The sequence below is a fragment of the Hetaerina americana genome, unplaced genomic scaffold, assembly GCF_022747635.1.
Source record: "Hetaerina americana unplaced genomic scaffold, ioHetAmer1.1.p SCAF_100, whole genome shotgun sequence".
Taxonomy (NCBI): domain Eukaryota; kingdom Metazoa; phylum Arthropoda; class Insecta; order Odonata; family Calopterygidae; genus Hetaerina; species Hetaerina americana.
This window is the reverse complement of record NW_027286071.1, coordinates 642,288-655,650: the sequence shown is the minus strand read 5'-3', so window position 1 is coordinate 655,650 and position 13,363 is coordinate 642,288.

Here is a 13,363-nt window from a genome sequence, read left to right as displayed (position 1 = left end):
TCGTCTAATTTTCTGTGAGAAGCTTAAATAGTTCAATGCGCTAATTAATTTCAAAATAAAATTGTTTTAACCGATAATGTTTCAGATTTTCATTTCATTTTTCCTATGATTAGTCTCAAAGTTTCTCTCATTAATATCATGGGAAAAAAGTTTTGCGTTTAAATCTTCTCTTCCTTTTGAAAATAGATAGGTGATAATGCATTGTTTTAGAAGTCTATTGGTGTAACCTAGAAGGATTGCACAGCTCAATGTAATTAGAACAGCTTGATTTAAACCTGCTCTCCAGGGTTATTCATTAGCTCGGGATCAATATGAAACATTCCTGTGGCTTTGTTTGTAATATCACACCAGAATTCTTTCTGAATATACCGTCTCCTACATTCTCTCCGTCAACATAACATCAGTTATTTTACTTAACCAAAGGACTACGTGCCAGTGAACATCAATTGTTTGAAAAACAATGGGTTGTCGCTATGCAAGTCTCTTCGTGTTAGTCATTCATTTTGAATTTATTGTGCAGTGGGCAGTTATGATTATATTTATTTTCTGACTTAAGTTTTGGGACCAACTGTGTATAAAAGTCAGTTCGAGGTTCTTTACTCATCACGTATTTTTTTGACTGAGTGAGAATTTCCATATCGCGCTGTGGCGCTGAAAATATCTACGTATACGCCTTGCAAAACTGTGAGAAGGCATCTTTTTGTGTAAGTTTAAGTACCTCGATTGAGAGGTTGTGTTGACATTATTTTATTTAATCACCAAAATGGTTAACAACCTGGCCTTCTAAAACCCTCGGGCCTTAGATTTTTCTCTAATATTTGCATGAATTAATTTAATCTTAGGTTATTTTTCTGTGTATCTCAAGATGTCCGGATACCGGGGGATTTGCGGACGGCATATTATAATTTTGTTACAAATGCTATTTATTTTTCATGCATTTTCCTCCAGCTTTTATTGCCTTTTGACAAATTTGATTTCTTGATCGTGGCTCTCCTTCAGTCATTAAGGCTCAAATGTCATTTGATGGTTGCTTTAAAGTTTTAGTAATAGTTTTGAAAAATTTCAACCGTCTGTTTAACTGTGCATCCAATACTTGATGTATGAACACTGCAATAGGTAATGGAAGTTGCTTTGAATACTCGGCAAAGCTCGTTTTCTCATTTTGGGGCATATGAAAGGCATGCAGGTAAAGGTCACCCCTTCTGTAACAAATGCGAAATTTCCGAACTCCAGCATAAAAACACGGTGCATTATGTGTATGTCTCTTGGACTACTAATTCCTCATCTTTCTTTCTTTTGGAGAGGGAAGTGTCCATGGCACTTTCTAACGGAGGGAGGTCTACGTCCCACCAAGTCCCAGGGCCGCAGTCTCGTGGTTTGCACGAGGCTCAATAAAGGGTCTGTAATCTGGTGGACCACGCACAATGCTGAACTCAGAATTTCCCTACCATGAGTAAACACCAGGCTCATCAATCCTATATTTCCCAAATTTCTAGGAAGATGCCTTCTCGAAGGAGGAATTTGAGTAAAAGTTTCGGTGAATGGCTGTCATTTTTCTTGTCTTCCCGTCGGGATTTTCAAAACCATTGATGCTGCCCTTTATGTAGCGAAGACGACCTGCAATGTAAGGTCTCTTTCGATTACCTTAATCTTTTCTCAGTGCTCATAGTGCTATCGATACCCTATACATAGTCTGTAGTGTAAGAATACACCTTTTCTCTCTGATTTCATCCACCGTGTTCCATGCTGGAGAATTCCGTGATAAATGTTTCACCGCCATCGAAATGGTGAGTTACGTTTCCACAAGTTTCCAATGTTGCTCGTTTCCCGTTAACTTTCGCCAGTTATCCCTCCGCACATTTGCCTGTCTTAATGTTATCCCTATGTACTAATTGTATTTCCTTATGTTTTCCTGTGCAATACGGAATTATCTTATGTGTTGGATTCATAAAACAAGATAATCCATGTGAAATTGATTGGTTATCTCATACTTTCTGTTCGACTAACGGACACAACACGCGTATGCCCTTATGTGGTTCAGCCAAAGATATATTTGGGGGAGGGGGAGACTACGAACAAAAAAGTACCCAAGTTATCACCGTGACAGACGCCAAGGTTATAGTGTACGCGCTGGTGAAACTGTCCTCGTGCCAGAACGAAGGACAAGGCACGTCTTTATAAGTGATAACAGGCGTTCAATGAATGAGTGGTAGGTGTACGCGAATGTGTGGAAGGACATTAATCGACTTCGTAATTGTGACGAATAGCTCAGGTGCCATATTTCTTTCAGTGGTCCAACCTCCACTAATTATTAGGTCAACCTAACTGCGCCTTTGTTGGGTTATGTGGTCGCAAAAAGATCATTTAATGATTTAACATTTGAAGCTTTTCACGTCTTGCTTTGATCATCGTAGTCACCCTCCCACACACGATGGACGTAATGTCATTTGAGGATGGAGATGAATGCCTTGTGCTCACTGTGTTGTATGGGCAGCAATTCGTAAGACAGTTCTCCCTTTTTCGGAACGTGAATCCTTTTTACTCTCAAGTAGCTACATCGGTTGTGATACTCTGTCAGCAAGAAAGGATGTGCAGATTATGGCGAGATGTTTCAGGTTAGATTTAGTAGATTTCATCATCCACTAGCAATATAGCCCATCCAAATTAGATACTGACACTTCGTGGTTTATAAAAATGGTATTTAATATAGTGTTTGTTCAGGAAGTTGACAAAGTAAAGAGAAAACGGCATGCTTAATAATAGAACAATGGAATTTTGCTGTTTTCATTCTTATATAATTATTATCTAAAAAAACTCAGGTTTAAGCATTTTAAAATGAAGTAAAGATATATTTTATAGTGAATTTATGGAGGAGTAAATGGTTGGAGAATACATTATTCCAATTAACTTGAGCTACGCATGCGTGAAAGCGAATTTCTGTCATTCTAGTCATCCTCACTACCTGCTATAATGACAGGTAGTGAGGAAGGAGGATATTTTATGTGCCATGAATTATTCTTACATTTCATGAATTCAAAAAGCAAAACCGACGGCGGCGGCACAGAAGACGCGGAAGAAGAAGACCGAATAAGTCAGAATAGGAACTTGGATTGTTAGGACAATGTTGAGGACAGGAAAATTAGATAATATTAAAAAGAGATGGAAAGAGGAAATGTAGATATTTTAGGTATATGCGAGGTGAGATGGAAGTGTGGAACTGGAGTGATAATTATAGAGTACGAGTAATACACAGCGAAAGGGACGAGAGCCAACGAGGGGTTGCAATAATATTGAATAAACAGGTAGAAAGAAGCGTAGTCAACATAGATCAAACAATGGATAGAATATTGTTAGCAGAGGTAAAATCAGAACCGACAAACTTGGTCATTGTTCAGGTGTACATGCCACCAAACAATCATGAGGAGTAGGAAATTGATTGCGTATACGATCAGTTAGAGGACATAATCACATGTATTTCTGCAGGAAAATATTTGATTGTAATGGGGTATTGAAATGCGACGATAGGCGAAGGAAGAGATAATGATGAGGTGGGGGATTAGGGTTTAGATATGAAGAATGACGCGAGGAGAAAGCAATTGAATTCTGCTGGAGGCATTGATTAGTCATCACCAACTCATGGTTTAGACACCACAAGAGGCATAGTTATACACGGAAAATGCCAGGTGACTCAGAAAGGTATCAGTTAGATTATATTAAGGTTAGGCACAGATTAAGGAACAGTGTAATCAATTCGCTCAGCTTCCCGGGAGTGGATGCGGATTCTGATCACAATTTAGTTGTTATGAAGTGTAGCGTCCGTTTCAAAAAGATAAGGGAAGAGCGGCGGGTTTGGAAATGGAATGTAGAAGCATTAAATGGATTGACAAGGAAGGAGTATCAACAGGCTGTAGAAAAAATCATGGATGTTGGTAAAGAGCGGAGTACTATCGAGAAAAAATGTAAATATATCAAAAAAGGGATATCGAAAGCCACAAAAGAAAGTATAGGAACTGGTAACAGGTGAAGGACAAGGAAACCGTGGATCACAGATGAGATGATTGCAAAGATAGATGAGAGAAGAAAATGGAAGAATGTAAACACAGAGTTGGGTAAAAGGAAGTAAAAAGAGTTAAGTAATAATTTGTGATGGGTAAAGCAAAAGTACCATGGTGGAAGACGAAGTACGAGGATATGAAAAGTTTGTAGCGGAAGGGTGAAATTGGTGCGCTATGTAGCAAGGTTAAATCACTATCGGCAAGTAAAAAGGGAAAATCTGTTTTACTGCTCAAGATAACTGGGGTAAGATAATAGTTGATACAAAAGACTCGAGAGAGATGGAAGGAATATATAGAAGATCTGCATGGTAAAGAACTTAGGACAGCAAGGGTAGGCATAGAAAGAGAATATTATGTAGATAAAGATAGCTTAGGTCCAGGCATACTCGACGATGAGATAGAAAGGGCATTAAGGGACATTAAGGGGTAGACAACATTCCTGCAGAACTACTAAAAGGTCTAAGAAAACGTAGTAAGAAGAGACTATATGGACTGATTCGTATCATCTATGAGGAAGGAATCTGGCCGGAAAACTTTGTGACATCAGTGTTAGTTCCTATTCCAAGAAAGGTAAAGGCTACATCATGTGAGGACCACAGAACAAACAATGATTTCGCACGCAGCTAAAGTGGTTCTCCGGATCTTCAACAAAAGGAAGGAGAGGAGAGCAAATGATTAAGTAGAAGGTGATCAGTTTGGGTTTAGGAAGGGGAGAGGTACGCGTGATGCCATTGCAATAATGAGAGCGCTAATCGAGGGTAATGTGGAATACAATCCGGACCTTTTAGCTTAATTCGTAGATTTCGTAAAGGCTTTTGATTGAGTAAATTGGGGAAAAACTAATCAGTATATTGCAGTAAATAGGAATCATTTGGGGAGGAGACAGGAGGCTAATCCGTAAACCTCGCTAATTGGCTCAGATTGCTCAGGTGCGAGTGGAGGGCGGAAGTCTGGATGGGCAGTGTTAGGAAGAGGTGTAAGGCAGGGTTGCCCATTATCACCGTGGCTTTTCAACCTGTATGCAGAGGAAGTGATTAAAGGGGCATGGGAAGAACTGGAGGTAGGAATGAAAGCCGGCGGGGAATTAATAAAATCAGTTAGGTTCGCCGATGACCAAGCTCTAGTTTGTCATTCAGCCAATGGGTTGCAAGCATTGCTGAGTGAATTGGAAATTCAGTGCGATAGATAAGGGATGAAAATCAATGTACAAGTAAATAAAACAAACGTTATGCCATTTTTCAGAAAGAGAAAGGTTAAGCTAAACATTAAATAGGAGGGCAAAAACTAGAGCAGGTGGAACAGTTTACGTATCTCGGAAGTGTTTTGGACCAAAATGGCCGAAGTAGTAGGGACGTAAGGAGAAGAATTGCACTAGGCAAAAAGGCTTTCAAAAGGAGGAGGGATTTGATGACACGGACGTTGAGGAAATATGTTAAGAAAAGGCTCCTCAAAACTTTGATATGTACGGTGAGGAAACATGGTCACTGAAGCAGGATGATAGACGTAGATGGAGGCTTTTGTAACGTGGGTGTGGAGACGGATGGAGAAGGCGAAGTGGGCAAAAAGGAAAACGAATGAGGTAGTGCTAGGTATGTTGGGGGAGGAGAGGGTTTTTTTGGGAGAAATCATAGAATGAAGAACTATCATTTGCGCCAAAATTAATGAAAAACTTTAACAGTAGTTTCCATGCAATGAAAATTAATGAGTTGGAAATGCAATGAGAGCTCATGGCCTTCCGCTCTTACCCAATGTGTGATATTTTGTAATGAAATAAATTATCTATACATGCAGGATTGAAAAAATAGTAAATTTGTGATTCTACTGAAAATTTACTACGAGACGACTCGGGTTTCGACGTTCAACGTCAAAACCCTGGTCGTCTCGTAATAAATTTTCAGTGGAATCACAAATTTACTATTTTTTCATTCCCAATATGAATCGATTTCATTAAGTTACGCCGGAAATCATCAATTATATACATGCGCTAAGTTACAATTGAATATTCTAAAAAATATTTGAGTACTGGCGAATAACCAAAAATATTTACGCACCTAACAAGTTTCAGATTAATTTTAAAGTGACGCCTTCAGCATACCCTTGATACCAGGGTATTATGACCTAACCCTCGAGTAAATAAAACAATATCGAAACAACCATAGACTAAAGATTTAAAAAATGGAGTAGCTGTGTTGTGGATTTATGTTATCCGGTCCTAATGTGTAAAACAAATGTACCAATCTTAGAATGTAAAACAAATAATTAGCTTTACTTTTTACTCATCACATTACAGCTTTATGTCGCTCAGGATTTGATCTTGACATGGAGTCATTTTAGATATTATGATTTAATCTGAACAAAAGATAATATAGGCCCCATTAATCTATGTGAGCAAAAAATAAAGGTCTTGGTTTTTTTGGTTTTATATTATTCCAGTTAGATAAAATCACTGGTCAGAATAAATCAGTGTGGTCGCGTTACCAAGCACCTCCCAACTCACTTGCCAAATGGGTCTGGGATTGTTCATGCCTCACACACTACTTGTGGGGATAATTTTTATGAAAAATAGTTTTATTTCCTTCACAATGAATATTAACCACATTTTACAAAAGTGTTATTTGAAATATTATTTTCCCCTATCATTCGTCAACAACTTTCCTATTATGCAAACATTTTATGTGTTCATTGAATAATTAGCACTTTTTAACACCTACATGAGATGGCTTTTAGGCTTTTCTTGAATATTTATAGACTTTCCTTTCTCCCCTACTTTATGGTTTTGAACATCTTTGCTTACCCTACCAATTTAGATTTCTGTTGTTTTTACTTTGGTTTAAATATTTTGCAAATTTGCTTGTTAATATAAGAACATTCCTTAGAATACGTTTTTAATTCCTCTTCCCTTTGAAAATTGGTTTATTTTTAATATAATAATGACATTCTAACCATTTTCCATTGCTTTATCTCCTCTGCATTTATTACATTACCATTCGCACGCTGCCCTTTGGACTTAAACTGTTAGATTATCATGCACCAATGAGGCTTACTTGTATTTTTTACCCGTTTCCTTTAATTAATTTTATTCTGTGGTCCTTGGACTTCAACTTTGGTTGAAGTCCAGGTCACCTGAAGATTACGTTGAACGTCGAAACCCGAGTCGTGTCGAAATAAATTTTCCGTGGAATCACAAAGTTGCCATTTCTTCATTTCCAAAACGTGTTTCCTCAGCATTATCCTTTTCTACTTAATGACTCTTCTGGCATAATCAACGTTTACAAAGCTGTAGAATGATATAACGGGGCGCGGATTAATTCTAATACCTTTAATTCTCGGGAAAGCAAAAAAAAAATCGAAAGGAAATAAAGCTGATCGAAATACTGAAATCACATTAGCAATTACTACGTGTCGTTTAAGGGACAACTTAAAAATTTGTGTAACTCACTTTGGGGTCTCTCATGATCTCCACTCTCATCTCGTCACTGCCGTCCGAAAACTTTCCGCGAATCAACCACAAGGTCCTTCGCCTCGGTAGCTATTGCCGACGGGGGAAGCGGCCGGAAGCAGAATGAATCAGCGAATGTGCGAGACAGGTCTGAGAAGAAAGTGGAAGGAGGGGCGGAGAGTGAGGACAAGCGGCAAGGTGTTGAAAACACATTCGGAGTGAAAGCGAGGGAGAAGGCATAAGTTAAAGAGTGTGTATGGGGAAGATAAGTTACAGAGTGTGCTGATGGGAGTTTATGGCACTGTTTCGGTCGGGAAGTGATATGTGGAGAGAGGAAGGAGAGCATTGCGGGAGAGGGAAAGAGAGAGATGAACACGTTCCCTTGGTTTTTTACTAAAAAAAGAAAATTTTGCTATGGTGTGTGTTACATAAATAAAATACGTGTTTGTCACAATCGGTACGAACATTTCTAAAAGAAAATCATGGAAATTATCCAAAGATGATTGTTTGTTTTAGTTACGGCAAATTGTGATGTTGTTTTTCTGCTCTTCAGGCATTCATGCGCTGCAGTGATATTTGGATGAAACTTGATAGATATTGCATATCAATAGTTTCCCGTAAAGGTCTATGTTTTCAAAAGTAGCACATTCAAATGCGTATTTTGATATTTGGATTTATTTCCAACCTTGGAAATATTTATCTCGTTCTTTCTGAGATATGAGTTCTTATTCCGCTGGCAGAAAGTGTTTCTGCAGTGTGATATTTTACTGCGATATAATTTCTCTGTACACTGATTTCAGAAAGCAAAATGCATCTAAAAGTCCCATGCAGATTGGTGAAATCCGTTTAAAATATTAATTGTTTTGCATAGCAACATTAAAATCGATTGCGAAAAATTGCACACATGAGTAGTTAATTGCAGATGAGCATAGTCAACTTAACCGATTGGAGTCCTCGCGGAATCTGCACACTGCTCTTACCGTTGGGGATCCATTTGTCGCGGACGTCATTTAACGGTTATACCACAGAAAGGGTTTGATTACTTGAAGCTGGACGATTTATAAGAAGCGTTTTGCATGGGCAACTTGGGTATCACGAAGGAAATACTCTCATGTGTAGTATCGATAATTAGAACGCCATCAGATACGTAGGACGTTGAACTATTTGCCCCGAGGCGTGGCGCCGTTTAAACTAAAGGCGCATGGGCCTCGGCAGAAATTTTTTGGGGAGACCATACGCATTCTTCAAGCAAAATTCTAATATAAGAGGAGTTAAGAGGCCTATGTTTAGGACATAACAGACCTGAAAAAATACTTATTTTTTTTAAGCATAGAGGTGGGGGTCCCTTTGTTCCCCTAGCTAGTGTCCAGTTTGTCTTTTTAGACTGTCCCCATACAAAGGCATATAGTTTAACCGGGTTCCTCCACGTCCATTTTTCGTTTATTTCACATCCTAACCTCATTCAAAAGAAGACCTGAAGAAAACGATTCCACTCCGATTTCAGTTACAAACAATAGTTTTTAACAACTACTTAAATATAATTTCAAGGATTTTGTGCTTCGCGTACCCCATTGCCTCGAAGCTGAACTCATTTAAAAAAAATTCGATGGAAATATCAATTCTAATCTACGATGAGTTATGTAAGGTTTCAATTGAAAATGAGGGCAACATATCCCAGGAGGAAATTATAAATAGATGCCAATATAATTTTTCACCGTGCGCATAATTTCAAACAGAGATAAATAATGGGATCTGATTTTAATTTGTGAAATCATTCCACGTTATGGAAACAAAACACTTCCCGGCAATTTTTCAAAAAAATTAATTGCACCGGTCTCACAGTCAACTGTGAAACCGGTCGGTATTGCAATTAAAATTGTGAAAAATAACCATTACGGGTTTCATTTACAAATATAATATACAATATCAAACCTGGGACTCATCACAGCTATGACCATTAATGAATATCGGGAAATCTATAAAAGTGAATAACCCATAATTCTAACAACATCTGCCCCCGATCCGGGATTCTTACCCAAAACCTTATTTGGCTAAACCATTGCTTCCTCGTTATCACTCCAGCGAAAATTTCCAATACTGAACTTTCGATTGGGAACAGTTTGACTGTGTATCAGCAGTTTTTCGTAAGACTCACTATCTGGCAATAAAGAGGATTAAAAGAATACATTCCAGGCCAATTAAAATCGCGAGCATTTTTTAATGCGACGAGTATTAATTCCGCCAGGATGCGTGGTTACTATCCAATTTAGTAACATTATTTTGTCAATCGAAATTAGTTTGCTTCTACATTCACCAATACTGCCACTAAATTGTAAAACGTTCTTACGGTATACGCCAATACTTACAAATCTGCTTACGGCCTTAGCAGATTTGTAATTAGGTTGAGCTTAGCAGAGTTGTGAGTAATTTGTAAAGAAAAAGTTTGGACTTATGCTCTCTGGGGATATTAGGCTCAAAAGTCAATGCAGTAAGTCTTAACTTTTTTTTTTGGATTTTTGCGACAGAGAGACGTTCCTTGTAATTGAACCTATCGCCAGCAAACGTCATGAATCGTTAATATAATGGCTAATGTACTGGCTTCCCACCCAGAGGGCGCGGGTTCAAATCCCGGCGGTGTTGAATATTTTTCAGAGGTATCTCGATCGCTACTTGAGGTGTTTTGTGGAGGGCACTTGGAGTGAGTACGCCGTCCGTCGGACGTTAAACTGCGGACCCCTTGGCGCCTTTCGGAAAGAGTAGTCTAATGCCGACGCCGGGTTTCTATCCAACCCTTCATCCTTTCCTGTCCATCCCCTATGGCGCAAATGACCTAAGCAGTCGGTCACCTCCCCTAAAAACTACTGCGACAATACCGACTGAATTACGTGTTCGAATGTTCAGTAAACAATTCCGTGCAAGACGGCATCCTTAAGTCTCGACCCCCGTAAATATTGTGCACGTCAGGGGTCTCAGAACTCCGTTCAGGAGTAAGGGCATAAACTATTGGCGACAAAGAAAATGAAGACTCGAATACGTTTTATTAAATTATTTTTTTATCAGAAAAATCGCCAAGGTTTTTGAAATAATATTGCATAAAAAATATCATGTGCGACCATATCCTAAACTGAATTATTGTCACGCATATTCAAAAAAACTTTAAAAAAATTAGTCGTTAACAAAATAGCCTTTTTTAGGAACGGGATTTCCCAAACAATTACTTTTCCTATCGACTCTTATATAACTAACTTATGACCTTTCAGTGGGCCAGTTTGTCAGGAAAGGCGAATTATTGAGATATACCACTGAATTTGGATTACTTTAACGCTTCTATTACCGATTTAAAATTTTATCATTTTTTTCAAAAATCAGCTTGTCGATATCTCCAACAAAATATGAGAAAATAAATTAATTTGATTCCGTATCATGAGAGCAACAGTATTATAAAATACCACTGCCATTGCTGCAATTATCAAAGCACACATTTTATCAATTTCCCCGGGGATTTCTCAGCATATTTCGAGAAAATTGAAATATTTACCCGAGTAGCTGGAAAATTTAACTTCGATCTATCATCATAAAATAATTTTGGAACGATTAAAAATTGTTGGCGCCAATCACTAAAACTGTAGCCATGTTGTATCAGCATGTTCAATAACATTTTCTGGAACAGGTTATTGAACATGTTCCATAACATGTTCCATAAACTTTATGGTTTCCTGCTTCACTTCGTGGAACTTGAACGTTTTCACAATAAGCTGAATTTTTTGTACAATGACGTTGTTTGTTGTAAAGGTTAGGTTCGTAAGGTTATCTGTATTACTAGCAACGTAAGTTAACACGGGGCAACCAGAGGAGAAAGAGGACCGATGGAATAGGAGATATACGTATACTGTGCCTAGTGCTTTTGTAAGAGATGAAAAGAAATGTATTGGGTGAAGTAAAGGGATATAAAGTATTGGGATAAAACAGAATGACGGGATAGGCGTTGAGAGGATTTGTAGTTCAACAAGTAATCGCTGTGGAATTGAATATTGGAAATTCAAAATTGTGCTTCGTGGTAGTAGTAAATTTAAAAACTGCTCCATTGAACTACATCGGATCCCATGCTCCTAACGTATGCCATTTTAGTAATCAACTCACTAGCGTTTTTAGTAATTTATCAGTAGTATTTTAGTACCCTGCAAGCCGCTGCTAAGGTATATGTGCAGGGGGTTAATACACAGCAGGCTAATTTGACCCCAAGATGACCCTATCGGGGTCGGACAATGTTATTCTGATTCCTAATCATTCGTGGAAAAATGATATCTGAAATCTATCTGTTCTACTCCTAATCTCTCTAATTTTATTAACATGATCTCTCCTACCGTAGTACGATGGGGATAATAATACATGTTTAACATCGCTGCTAAAGAGACATTCTTCCAGTGTATGTAATAGATTTTATTCTTAATTAAACCTTAGCTCCGTTAGTGATTCCCAGCCTAGCTGTTCTAATATTTTGGATACGCTACTAAGTTTATCACAGCAACGTTTTACAAATCTAGCTCATCTACACTCCACGCGATCCAATTCGGCAATCAATCCATATTCGTGAGAATTCCACATACTAGCAGCATATTCTAAATGAGTCCTAACCAGCGTAAGATAACACTTCTCTTTGACTTGTTCATCACATTTACCCAGTCTAATAAATCCTAATTTTTTGTTAGCTCGTCCACACATTCCCCGTGCGTGTTTCAGCCAGGAGAGGTCGTGAGTATTGGTATTTAATTGAGTCTACATATTCCATTTCGGTGATCCCGATGCAGTAGGCGTTCGAGAGGGCGTTGCTCTTTCCACAAATTCATCACTTTGCACTTTTTCAAGTTTAGTTCTTTAAAGGCCTTTAGAGTCCCGTTCTTTGAGCAAGTAAATGTTTCTTTTAGGCATGTAGCAAAAACTTAACTTACTGCCCTGTGGTCACTAATTCCTTTTATAGTTTCTATAGTTGAGACTTTGTCGAGAATATTCGTTGCTAACAAATCAAGAACATTATGAAGTTGATGCAAGGAGTTCAACTTAAAAGAATGCAATAGCGATGCGTAGATATCTTCGTCTTCACCCCCTGTTTTAAAACTATATGTGCTCCAGTCAATAGATGGGACGTTGAAATCTCCACTGATTTTAACGTCGCGATAATTGTGTTGGTATAAGAAACTTTTGATTTGCTTATCTAATTCTAGTATTGGATTATCTCTGTCGACTGGCGGTCTGTAAAATGCGCATGCATACATTCTTTTGGAATGAGAACTTTTAATAGAGCACCAAACACTTTCCAAACCACTACCTCAGCCCTGCTGACGCAAGGATTTTTAACTGCAATAAAGACACTGAAGTAAATACCTTCCGAAGCAGTATGAGGCTAAGGTGGTTTGTATGGCTGTTTTCCTCGTAAACTCCATAAGTTCTATAATGTCTTTTATTCATCTCAACATTTGAATTACCAAAAACATGCTTGGAAGAAAATCATATTACTACGGCGAAGGTAGTGACTGCTAAGGAACCTTTATTTTCCTATCGCTAGTTTCCCCTCCCCATAAATGATTATTTTAAAGTAGGTACGTATATCGGACCACATTTCCTGTTATTTTAGTTTTTTTGAAATAAGCATATCACTCAAACTTTGCAGGGAGAAATACGACCGGAAATGGTCAAGTAAATAATTGTAGTTGGGTTATAACCCGTCCTCGAATTTATCATCGTCAAGCCATACCAGTCACGAAGAAGTATAGCAAAAGTCTTACCATGGTGACAAAACAGACGCCTGCGAAACACATTTGGGTGTCATGACATCCCAAAATTGGATTGCAATTACAAGGGCCCCCACTCT